General features: G+C 46.4%; 1 pseudogene; it reads right to left on the reverse strand.

Annotated features, from left to right (window-relative positions):
• LOC147708653 (uncharacterized) overlaps window positions 1-13,043 on the reverse strand; it is a 210,160-nt pseudogene that overhangs the window by 85,320 nt on the left and 111,797 nt on the right.

The following is a 13,043-nucleotide window of genomic DNA, read 5'->3' on the forward strand; positions in this document are numbered from 1 at the left end:
CCGCCCGCGCCTGGGCTCTGGTGGTTGGTCGGGCGGACGGCCCAATCGGCGTCCGGCCGACCCATTTCCGCTCTGGCGATATCGCGTGACCCGAGGGTCAGGGGGTGGAGACTCTGGGCCTATTAAGGGTCAACTCCCTGTGACTAGGGTCTCTGTTCCCGCTATCACTCCTGGATACCTGACTGCTCACGCCGGCTCCTGGCCATTCTCGAGATCCAGGCCGGCTTTCCGAAATTCCCACCCACCCGTCCCTTAGATTAATGGTTTGAGGGGCGTTCTACGGAGAAGAGACCTGCGATCAGTAAATAGTGGCTAAACAAGATGGATGGGAGCCCGCTTGCCGGGCTCCCTAGGCCAGCTCTGAGGGGGGATATGGCAAGCTCTCCACTGGGAGGAAGTGACCACCGGCTGGGGAGGCTAGGGCGACAGATTTCGAGCCTCCCGGGCGACCCTGGGCAGCCTGGTGGTCGAGAGGTGGGCCCCGGTAATGGCGGACAAGGATAGAAGGGCGGGACCCACCACTCTAAGGGGCAGGTGCACGGCACTTGGCGTAGGATACCCAGTTGCGAGATGCGAACCAGATGGTGTTCCTCCCTTAGGGTTGGGAAGGTGATAGAGCTGATATGCTCATGGAGCTGATATGCTCATAAATGTAGTTATGTTATAACTTGTGATTTTGATATGCATGTTATTGCTTGTCATGTTTTTATACAATGTGTGAATAAACATGGCCTTTTAACCCCACCTGAATCTCTGGTGATTTCAAATGTGGGGATCTTGCATGTCTAGGGTAAATTGGGCGGCGGGGGCATATCTGGAGGGTACGGGTCCTATGTGTCTCACACAAATAAAGTAACAGAAATACATCAATGGAGGATAAAGGAAACACAAAAATGTATAAATAATTACCCCCACTGACATCCCCTCTTACTTACCCAGTCTCCCTCATCATTGTACAGTATGACACTGAACATCACAGAGCTGCTCCACTGTGTAGTTCTGTCTCGAAATGGTCAGACAAAAATACACAAAAAAGAGAGCCAGGCACAACCCAGTACAAGGCCCACCTTCAGTAACCACCATCTCTGCCCTCCACAAATGACCCTCTCCTATCACTAGGCCACACTTCCTAAATCACTCAGCTTAAGTAAGGAATGGCTACATAATCATCAAAATAGGTTTTATGACATCATGTGGAATGGCAGATGAAATGGCATTTACCTGGAATGCTATTGGCATCAGTAATCTTTAAAGATTCACTCACTTTGAATAGATCTTAACATTAGAAGAGTATATTGACCTTTGCACTTCATAGCAGTACCTTCAAGGGAGAGGTTACTAAAGCTACAAGTTGCAAAACATGCAGAGGGCACAAGATTATCATTTTGCAGCTATATCTTCAGTTCTGCAACATTCGGAAGTTCCTTCTTTTCCGTACACACTGGCATGTATCAGAACTCCTAGCTCAATTACTGCTATCCTTAAGGATTCTTAATGGAGCATTCAGTATGCATTAGATGGAGAAGCCATTGAAGGCAGTTCAAATAGACCAATAAGTCTATGGAGAAAGTGATCTGGTATTACCCCTGGTCGAATCTTTCTTTTGACCCATGAGATCCACCAATCCACAGAGGTAGATTCAAGTATTTTGGTACATGCCACCTATCATTCAGGAAGATGCAAGGAATGCTGGAGGGAATGAAGGCTCTTGCTTATTTCTTTATAGTTTATCGACCGATTTATGTCAGCCTTCTACAAGACCCTAATCTACAGAATAGATTTGAGCAAACCAAATGTGGTGCTGAACAGTTCAAAAACCTTCAAAAGACCATTGTACTTTCTCTGTCTGGCGATGCTACATTGGTGGAGAAAGATGCCCTTGAATATTTAACAAGGACCCCCTGAGGATTCGGATACAGAAAAGTTCCTAGGCCAGGGAAAAAGACAAATTGACAAAAAACAACCTAGGCAACCTATACAATGTAATCACAGACAAATGGCTACAAGGGGTTAAGAAAATATATGTTGTTTTATTCTCAGGTTATATTTAAAAAGTGCATAACATATAATACAATTGACAATGGACATGAATTAAAATGTAATATCACATAAGTGAAGATTAAACAAGTTTATACATTGGTATGCCCACAACTGGAAAATAAGTATGGCTTTTTAGTTAAAAAGAAATCAGGAGCTATATGTTTTCTACTTGTTTTCCTTGTGGGTTTTATTCTACTTTAATGTGTGCATGTGTGTGAGTGCGCATGCTTGTGTATGCATTTTTTTGTGCAAATTAATCCTGCTTATTTACATTTGCCTTTTTGGGGGGCTCTTTTTAGGAAGATGAAAGAAACATGCTCCCTGAACATCAATTGGTTAAAAAGGTGTTCCTACAGCTAGTATGTATAGCATGGGGAAAAATGAAAGTGTCAGAGGCACTGGTGTTGATGATTCTTGGCTACCTGTTACTTTCATTAGAGGATTCACATTGCCCACCCATTGTAAAATACTTGCCCTACCATAATGGCAATATTTTTTTTCAACTTGTAGTGGTCTACCCCCTAGTAATATAACGGCCCTGGGACAATAAATCTTGGAAATTCTTGGGCATCCGTGATGGTGCAAATCTCTAGCATAACGATAATCTTAGAGAATGCTGGATATTCTTGACATATTGAGAAGTGCCATGGTCTGATGGGTCTGCCATAGAAAATGAAACTAGAATGTGACTAAGAGGGACTGGCTAAACATGTTCTTTAGTATGTTCTTAAATATTTCTATTTTATATTTGTTATGATGTCTATTATGTAGATGTTAAAGGTAGGACTAGGACTTTCCAGGAATTGCCATGTGGTAAGAGTATCCTAGAGGGTATGGATATTACCAAGACAAACATGGCATTCCATTTGTCCCCTTATATGTGTTGTCACTAGGGACAGGTACGTTTAAAACGGCCAACATAAAGTTCAAGGCCAAATAGAATTCTTAGAAGCTTATCGTATTTAACACAAATTTCTATCAGGTGGGGCACTGCTGCAGGTGATATGAAAATATCGACTTTGTTGAAAAATCAAGCAATCAAGCCAAATGTTATGTTTCAGGTAGAAAGTACCGCAAGGTAACTGAAAAAATTTTGTTTGAAAAATGTGTACCAAGATTAGTGCAAAAAGAACAATTGATGGACAGAATGCAGAACAATGTCATACATTCACCCCAGTACAGAGATCTGGGCCTGAATCCATCGTTTTTTCGCTCACCATGCCTTTCCAGTTTGGACCCAGCCATATCCAAATCAGTCCTGACCCTGTGCCCAATGGGAACAGTCCAGCCCGAACTGCTAGGCTAGGTCCTCACTGGTCTGGAAACAAGCAACCTACGACCGGTTTAGGGATTTCAGCCCTCATCACCCAGGATAGCTTGACTGCAGTGGCATATAGAGCACAGACCTCACGTCTGAGCATACCTGTCCCGCTCGGGGGGACAAATGCAAAAAGAATAATTGATGGACAGAACGCAGAACAATGTCATACATTCACCCCAGTCCAGAGATCTGAGCCTACATCCATTGTTTTTGTACTCACCATGCCATTTCAGGCACAGGGTCAAGACTAATTTGTAAATGGCTAGGTCTAAACTGGGGTGGCATAGTGAACAAAAGAATGATGGATTTAACTCAGATCTCTTGACTGGGGGGAATGTTTTGATTTGTTCTGCATTCCGTCCATCAATTGTGTGTCTTTTACTTTCTCACCCTAAGTGCGCCAGGTATGCCCGGACGTGAGTCCTGGGCTCACTCTGCCACTGGAATCAAGCTACCCTGGCTGAAGAGGGGTGAAACCCCTAAACCGGTCCTAATATGCTTGTTTCCGGTCCAGGGAGGACCTGGCTTGACAGTTCGGGCTGGACTGTTCCCATGAGGCACAGGGTCAAGACTGATTTGCATATGGCCAGCTATAAACTGGGGTGGCATGGTGCGTAAAAGAATGATGGATTTATCCAGATCTCTTGACTGGGGGTGAATGTTTTGATTTGTTCTGCATTCCATCTATCAATTGTGTGTCTTTTGCTTTCTCGTCCTTTTTGGACCAGGTATGCCCAGACGTGTGTCCTGGGCTCACTGTGCCACTGGAATCAAGCTATCCTGGCTGAAGAGGGGTGAAACCCCGAAACCGGTCCTAGGATGCTTGATTCCAGTCCAGGGAGGACCTGGCTTGGCAGTTCGGGCTGGACTGTTCCTATGAGGCACAGGGTCAAGACTAATTTGCATACGACCAGGTCTAAACTGAGGTGGCATGGTGAGCAAAAGAATGATGGATTTAACCCAGATCTCTTGACTGGGGATGAATGTTTTGATTTGTTCTGCACTCCGTTCATCAATCGTGTGTCTTTTGCTTTCTCGCCCTAAGATAATTCTGCATGAATAGCAATGAGTGACTTTTGGTCAAGACATTATTAGAAAGACAAGGAATAGGTAAATCTATGGTATCATGCTGAATAACTACACTAGAGGTCATTTCGACATTGCTAGCATGGGAAGACAAGGGAAACATTCAATACAAGGTTCCAACTCACTTAAGCATCCCTTATCACCTACCATTTCTCTTCCAGCAGTATGATGAAGGAGCGTAACCGTTTGAGTGCTCCCATGTGCCATTACACCCGTGGCAGGCCAAATGGGTAGCTGCGAAACATACCAAAAAAAAGGCATTAGGCAAAAAGACTTCCGAAGCTGACTGCACTAAACATTATTACCACCCCTCTCCTCTCAGATCAGTCTACAGACCCAACTTTCGGATAGGTAGAAAGATAATCACAGGACGTTAGAAAACTGAATTGTTTTTACCTGTAATGTGATTTGTCTAGAAAAGGCAGCTTTTATAATTTCTTGTTGTTTGAATATCCACAAATGTCTGGAGAAAACTACAGCCTATCACTTGCTCGCTCAAGATACATCCAAATGTATCTCAAACATTTATCTCAATCTCTATCTCTCTCTCTATATGTATATATATATATATATATATATATATATATATATATATATATATATATATATATATATATATATATAGGTATATATATATATATATATATATATATATATATATATATATAGGTATATATATACATATATATATGCTCCTATTCACGCACACACATGTATAGCACACAATGCAGTCACAATTATGTGGTTACAAAATGGAGCAGTTTAGGCAGATGCTCCATTCAAAAACCTTTTTCAGATTCCATCAAGACCTAGGACCCTGCAACAAATTTGGAAAGATAATTTCCACCATGACAAACTGTGTATAGTTCTGTACAGGACAAAAAAAGTTAAGAGGAGAGTTGAAAAAGGTAAATATTCTAAATACAATAAATGTCATTGCTAGCTGACCCTTTGAGAGAACAGCTTGGACAATCCCTTATTCGTATAAGAAGAATGTGTTTTCTAAAATTCCATATTCAGCATAATCAAGCATTACTTTTTATTTCACTGCAGGCAACTAAATGGTATGATCCAATATTTTACTTACTATTGCCAATAACATTTGTCTGTTTGAAATCAATCTTTTCAAGTTTATTACCCCAAAGTAAGTATGTAAAATAAGAAAATACATAAAAGGTAACCTGTAATATGGTCCATTAGGCTATAGAGGAGTTCTGGTGATGTCATATACGAAGAAGGGAGGGAGGGCAAATGCTCTGCAAACACCTAACAATGAGTTTGCGTCTGAAATTGGATTGCCACTCCCCACTGGACTGGAAAATATGGTGTCCCTGTTATGTCAAAGTGCTGTCACTATTTACAAAAAAACAAAAAGGGAGTACTTTTATTTTGTAATGGATTGTGAACAGTCGGTTTAGGTTTAGGGGATTTTTAAAGCGTATGGCTACCCTTGGGCATCCCAGCGCTGTGGTGAGACAGTACAGGCAGTTGTTTGCGCATGAGATTATGGGGAAAGCCATGTTTTGAGTCTTTTTTTAAAAGACGCTTTGTTTTAAATTAGTCGGAGTTTCAGATCCATACTGTTCCACATTTTTTTTAATTGTTTTTATTAAGTAAACAGGTAGGGCGAAGAAGCATACATTTGCAGCATAATTAAAGATATACAGTACAGGCACAATCAAGCGTAACTAATGTCCAAGTTACAAAGTTGTAGGAAATACTTTGAATTAGGCACAACAATGCAATATCACACAGGATCGTAATAGCAATTATCAGTCCGAGGCAACCTCCTCTCCATCTAGTCTAGGGGGCTCTCAAATATCACCCCTGAACCTATTCCAAGCACCCCATATTTGTTCCCATTTCACAGGGCACCCACGGTGAACAAACACCGCCTTCTCCGCCACCATTGCATCATCCATGTCCCTGCACCAGTTCCTGAGCGTAGGTAACACATCCGAGCCCCACAGCCTGGCTATATTGCGTTTCGCCACCATCATACCCAACATAGCCCAATCCTGTTGGCGATGCGTTAAGTCATTAGCTTCCCATACATTCAACAAGCAGCGCCAGGGATCGGGCAAAAGGGAAATAGATAGAGTCTGATAAATGGTGCGCATCACGGCTGTCCAGTACATTGTTATCCTACCACAGTTCCATAAAGTATGATAGAATGTCCCCTCCTTCCCACACCCGCGCAGGTAATACACATGTGACGCCTTCCCTATCTTGTGTAAAATCGTTCTGGTGTAGTACGTGCGGTGCAGTATTTTAAGCTGGATTAGTTTGAGCCCGGAGGGGATAGCTATCTCTCAGGGGGAGGAAATGGCCTCTTGTCACTCGGAGTTATCCAATGTGCCTACGTCTCGAGACCAGTTCAATCTCAGTTTGGACGTCATGTCAGGAAGGTTGTTAACCAGCTTTCTGTATGTGATGATGTTGCCTTTTCCGGCATGTGTTCTGTCAACAGCCTATCTTCAAGAGGGGTGGATTCCTGTAATTCTGTACCCAGCAGAATGGCAGTCTGCAACGCATGCCGAATTTGGATGTACCTAAACCGTTCCACCCACGCCATATCGTATGGCGTCTGTAGGAAAGAGAAGTCCACCACCTTACCCTTCTTCCAAAGGTCTCCCACCACCGAAATGCCTGTTGTCCCAATTCTGGAGCCCTTTACTGTTGTGGAGAGAACCTAACCTGCATGAGTCCCAAAGCGGTGTCATTTGGGTAATAGTACCAGAGCATTGAAGGCGCCTGTGAGCTTTGTACCCAGATGTACCGAGTGATGCGTAGGGCCTATTGAGTCCGATGGCGCGCGGCGACTGTAGAGATTACTCATCAGTCCTCTAACCTCTAGGCACTGTCTATCTGCTAAATATGTTGGCTCAGTCTGCGGGGCATGTAACCAGTAATTAATTTGCTTAAGGTGGGCCGACCAGTAGTACAGTTCAATATTTGGGAGTGCTATGCCTCCGTCATACCAGTACGTCACCAACTTGTCTTGTGCGATGCGTGCTGGCTTTCCATCCCACAATAGGCAAGAGACTGCCACCGCTATCGCTTTGAAATAAGATGCCTGGACCACAAAGGTCGTATTTTCTAGGAGATATAGGAAGCGTGGTAGTGACATAATTTTATATAGGGCCGCTTTACCCAAGAGCGTGAGGGGGAGAGCCCGCCAGACCTTCACATCTCGTTTGAAACGGTCCAATGGTAGCTTCAGATTCAAAGTATAGAATTCATCTGGGTTTGACATGACATATATACCCAAGTATTTGAATGCCGTTGTAGCAGGCCGCAAGGGGCAGCTCGTGGGGAGCACAGGCGGGAGGCCAGCAAGAACAAAGAGGACAGATTTGGACCAATTAATCCTGTAACCCGACACTCTTCCAAATTTTTCACATACATTTAGCAGTTCTAGAATGGATTTTTTGGGGGAAGTGAGGTAAAGGAGTATATCATCCGCATAGAGAGATATGCGGTCCTACCATACGTTAGACCACCGGAGTCCCTCAATAGAGGGTTCCCACCTAATCCAGATCGCTAACGGCTCTAGAATCAGCACAAATATTAAGGGGGACAAAGTACATCCCTGCCTCGTCCCGCGGCCAAGCGGAAAATCCTGTGAGATGTGTCCATTGGCAGCCACGTGAGCCAGGGGTCTGGTATAGAGCAGACGAACCCAGGCGCAAAATTTAGGGCCGAAGCCCATGTGTTGAAGCACTGCGAACAGATATGGCCATTCTACTGTATCCAACGCCATAGTGTCGTCTAGGAAGAGGAGGACAGCAGGTTCCTGTATATATTCTCGGCGGGCCATGACTGCGTGTAAGCGGCAAAGGTTGAGCGCTGTACTACGATGCGGCATAAAGCCAGATTGATCTGGATGCACCAAGGTGGCAAGGTGGGGGGACAAGCGCAATGCCAGCAATATGGCGAGTATCTTCGGTTCTGCGTTTATTAGAGAAATCGGGCGATAGGAGGTGCAATTCGTCGCAGGCCTGCCCGGTTTATGAATCGCAACAATCGTGGCAAGGCGTTGATCTCTAGGCAGTTCCCCAGCTTCAAGACTATCATGGAACATATTCAGAAGGAAGGGGGCTGTTGTTTGCGCCGTTTTCTTATACAGCTCTACCGGAAGCCCGTTAGGACCCAATGCTTTGCCAGATGCGAGCCAATAGGTCGCCTCTTGATTCTCATCAGCGGTGATGTCCGCCTCTAGTAGAAGTACCGCGTCTGGGAAAAGGCGAGGGATCATCAGATCTTTAATGTACTCATACGCTTCTTCCATCGTATATGTTGCTTGGGGAGCAGAAATTTTCCCAAAATGATCAGCCAGGAGGTCAACTATAGCCGCAGGATCTGAGGTCGTAGTCCCCGTGGGGGACGACAGCTGTGCAATGACTCTACTCGCTCTTTCCTTTTTGTCAAGCCAAGCTAACATCTTCCCTGCCTTGTCCCCCATCTCGTAAACTCTATGTCGAGTCGATTGGAGAGTGCTTTTCACCATTTCCCTCTGGTATGTTACATATTCGGTTTGTTTAAGGCGAACCTCCTGGGCGGCCCCAGGTGAGGGGTGCGTCTCTTGCTCCGCTATAGCGGCTGCTAGGTCAGCCCCTAGGCCGTCCAACTCCGCCCGCTGTGCTCGCTTGTGGCCTGTAATTGAGGCCATCTCTTGCCCATGCAGGACTACTTTTTTAGGCATCCCAAAGAGTGCAAGGAGAGGCCACAGAGCCAGTTTTTTCTTGAAAGAAGTGCTTGGTGGTTCTGGCAAGGTCCGCCATAAGGGGGGCAACATGTAAGTAGCCAGCATGAACAGGAAACATGCGTCGCCTGTGCGTACGGTGGTGTGTATAGTTTAATAGCAGTGGGGAGTGTTCAGAAATACCTCTGGGGCGGATTTCTACCTCTTCTATGCCCTGTAGGCCATCCGCAGTCATCAGAATGTTATCAATCCGGGTGAGACAACTATGGACTGCAGAGTAAAAAGTATATTGCCTGTCGCCAGGGTGCTTATACCTCCAGCAATCTGTAAGCCCCATAGCATCCTAAAAACCAATTAGCCGCCTCCCCCATGAAACACTGGTTAGGACGGGTATCTATCTATCTCATCGTCGATGATATCATTAAAGTCACCCCCTATCACCAACGTCGCGACAGGTAAAGACATTAGAAATGCTGAGAATGCAGAGTGTGCAGTGGCGTGTAGGGCAGGTGGGATATATACAGAAACAAAATTAAACAAGTGACCCTCCCATTGGCATGTAATTGCCGCAAAGCGGCCCTGATCATCAACACGCGTCTGTTGGAGCACAAAAGGGAAATTTTTCCTGACAAGGATCCCTGTTTCCCTTGAGCCGGAGGAGAATTCTGCGTGTGCCACCATAGTATATCCCCACCTATCCATAGCCTTGGTGGCAGAGGTGTGTTTCCTGCAATAAGACTACAGCAGGACAACATTGTTTCAAGTATTGCAGTACCAGGCCCGTTTCACTTTGGCTCCCAACCCCTGGATGTTCCACGTCATCACGGTGAAGTCTGACTGATGGGGCAATTGTGCTTGAGAAGCCTCAGGTTCATCTGTTACGTGCGTAGCAATCTATGGTATAGTGTAGTGTCGTGCAACCAAAGATAGACCTGACCTGCGCTGTACCTTCATTAAAACAGTGTGACACCCTACCAGTCATACAAACTGCAAAAACAACCCACTTACACCCCCCACCATGGGTCCCACCCATCCTCCCTTCCTCCCTGCTTGACGAACCTCCAACTGCCCGCCACCCCAACTCAGCAGGGCGCTTTTCCCCTCCCATAACTAAGATACTTGCTTGTCGGGGGGAGAGCTCACCAAGGCTCCAGCCCTTTAGAGCCCCCCAGGTCTGCCCCAGTCCAGAACCAAAGAACGGCAAAAGTGCATTTGACAACAGGATCAACATAGGCAGCAGGAGTCAATAATGCCATGACAGTACTTATTCCTCTTTTTGTAGTGGGTCATGGTTCGCTTCCAGGTGTCCAGGGCTAAAAGTTCCTGAGCCATCTTCTCCATCACGTGGACGATGAGGTCTGGGTCTACGATCTGAACGATTCACAGTGCACCACCCCTCGAGCCAGTCATGCACCGCTTCAGGCGTGTCAAAGAACCATGTCCGATCATCCGCCACTACTCTTAATTTTGCGGGAAAGAGCATAGCGTATGACAGCTCCTGCACCTGAAGTTACTTTTTAACTTAAAAAAAGCTTCGCCACCGTCGAGATACAGCTGCAGTGTAATCCAGGAAGAAGGATACAGTTGAATTTAAAATACGGATGGAAGGGCAGACCCTCGCTGCTTGCAAAATTGCATCCCTGTCCCTGAAGTTGAACAGTCTGGCGAGTACTGGTCGCGGGGTCGCTCCCGGCTTAGGTCTACCACCAGGCACCCTGTGGGCACGTTCCACTGAAAAGAAATGGGAGAGTCCTTTGGGCTGCAGCTTAGTTTTGATCAAGTCTTCCACGTACAGGTCCATTGCCTGGGCAGACTTCCATCGCCCAGCTGGAAAAAGAGAACAAATCACTCGCGGAGAAGCTTCCTGTTCATCAAGCTTCTGCGCGAGTGACTTGTTCTCTTTTTCCAGCTGGGCGACGGAAGTCTGCAGTTCAGAAGTGTCCGCAACCAAAGATTTAGCCACTATCTCCACTTCTTTTACCCAGTCCGCCATCTTGTGGAGGTCAGCCCGCAGCAAAGAAACGTCAGTAGAAATAGTGCCCACCGTGGTCTGCGCATTCGCCAGCGCCTTCATAATGTCCTCGAGAGTTACCTTTTTTGTCCCGTCGTTGTCCGATGCTTTACCTTGAGGGTGCACCGGAGAGGAGCCCTTATCATATGCAAACTTGTCCAGTTTCGCCTGTGTAGGGTGGTGTTTCGGACCTCTACCGGCCATGGTGATGAAATTTGATAAGCACACTGTATACGAAATCCGGACAAAACTCACGTTTTTAGAGGGCAGTAATCCAACAGGTGAGCCGAAAGGACTTCACCCCGGTGGTAGGGCAGGTTTCACAGCGGACAGGGGGGGCACAGGGGGGGAGAGAACACAGTTCGTAGTAGTCCAGGAGTGGGCAAAGTAGCGAGTTCCTCAATAAAACTTGCGGAGCGAGAGAGGTCCACGCACACTCCGACGAGGCGTAAAGTGGATGATGCAGCAGCTTGTGACGCCAACTCCAGAACGGGATGCACCCCCCGATCCCCAAAGTCACAGCCGCCCCAAACTGGGCACAGCAAAATGTCTCACCATAGGGAGTCACTCCAAAGGGCTATGGCGCAGTGCAGGGTAGCGTGGGCGGTAGAAGCACCTCGTGAGCAGCGAACATCAGGCCTGCGATGATGGGAGAACAGGGCCTCAAGCACGATGCCGCTGTGCCAGTCATCAGTGTGCTGTATCTCCTCTCGCGGTCAGCAGCGGGAGCCGGGCCTCCCAATCCGCACAAACGGGTATCCACGCTGCAGGGAGTCAGTCACCACACGCTGCAATAAAAGGGCTCACGGAGCTGAGGCAAGCCAGGTGAGGAACGTGCACAGCTTGTCAGACGTGGTAGGGAAGGGGCGAGGGCAGCGCCGTTGCACCCCAGATGAAAGCGGCGGTCGGTTTCAGAATGCGGTCTAGTCCGTCTCGGCTGGAGCCCGCCACTACAGTCCTCGTCTGATTGTTGCCAGCAGGCCGCACTAACAGAGACGCCAGTTCAGGCGGAAGGCAGCGCTCGATTTTTACTGGAGTTTCACCGGCAGATGCCGCTCAGGTTCCGACGTGGGGGACAGCCTCCAGGGCAGTCCAAAAACACGGATAAATGGGCGGATTAATGTAAAGGGCAAAGTCAGCCTCGGAGTTTAAAGGCTAAGCGGCTATCTTGCTCGGCCAGTAGCCATGCCCCCACTGTTCCACAGTTTAGGTACCAGGTGGGCGAAAGACCTTCCACCCCAGAGAGCCAACTGTCAGATGAGGTCTTAGGCACTTGTAAATGGTGATGTGGATATACACGGTCTGCAGATCTAGCCAATAACCTTGAAAAGTGGTTGTGATTTGAAAAATATGTTTACTCTGTGTAGGTGCAGAAAAGGGATCTGAAGGGAGTGTGGGATAGTTTGGAGGAGTGAAAGAAAGGATGAGGGATAGACTGCCTTGCAAATTGTGCATTGTAAATATTCATATATGTAAAGAATTAATTGGTGGCCTTTAATAATCCTTGCAAAAACAGTGTTCATTTGACATTGATAAACTTAAAGAAACAGTCATTTCAAAACCCAGAGGCCAATAAGATTAGGGTGCTGTAAAGAAGAGAGTGAACGTTTTTTCTTTGGACGGGGGCAGAGTGCAAGGGATGAGATTGGCTTTGTAGACCATCCACCATTGCTAGATGCCAACTAGATAAAATATACTGGGACAAAGAAAATACTAAAAAACATGGTACCTTCGAAATCATGTGTCACTTACCCTTTCGCCAGTGTAAAGTATTAAGCTGTTGTTCTGCCTCATCATTGCCTCTGTGGTGGGCCAACGTGGCTGTTGAAGTGGTAAAAAATGGCATGAGGCAAAATATACTCCAAAGCCCACTTCCATTA

Source organism: Lissotriton vulgaris, chromosome 6 (genome assembly GCF_964263255.1).
Source record: "Lissotriton vulgaris chromosome 6, aLisVul1.2, whole genome shotgun sequence".
Taxonomy (NCBI): Eukaryota; Metazoa; Chordata; class Amphibia; order Caudata; family Salamandridae; genus Lissotriton; species Lissotriton vulgaris.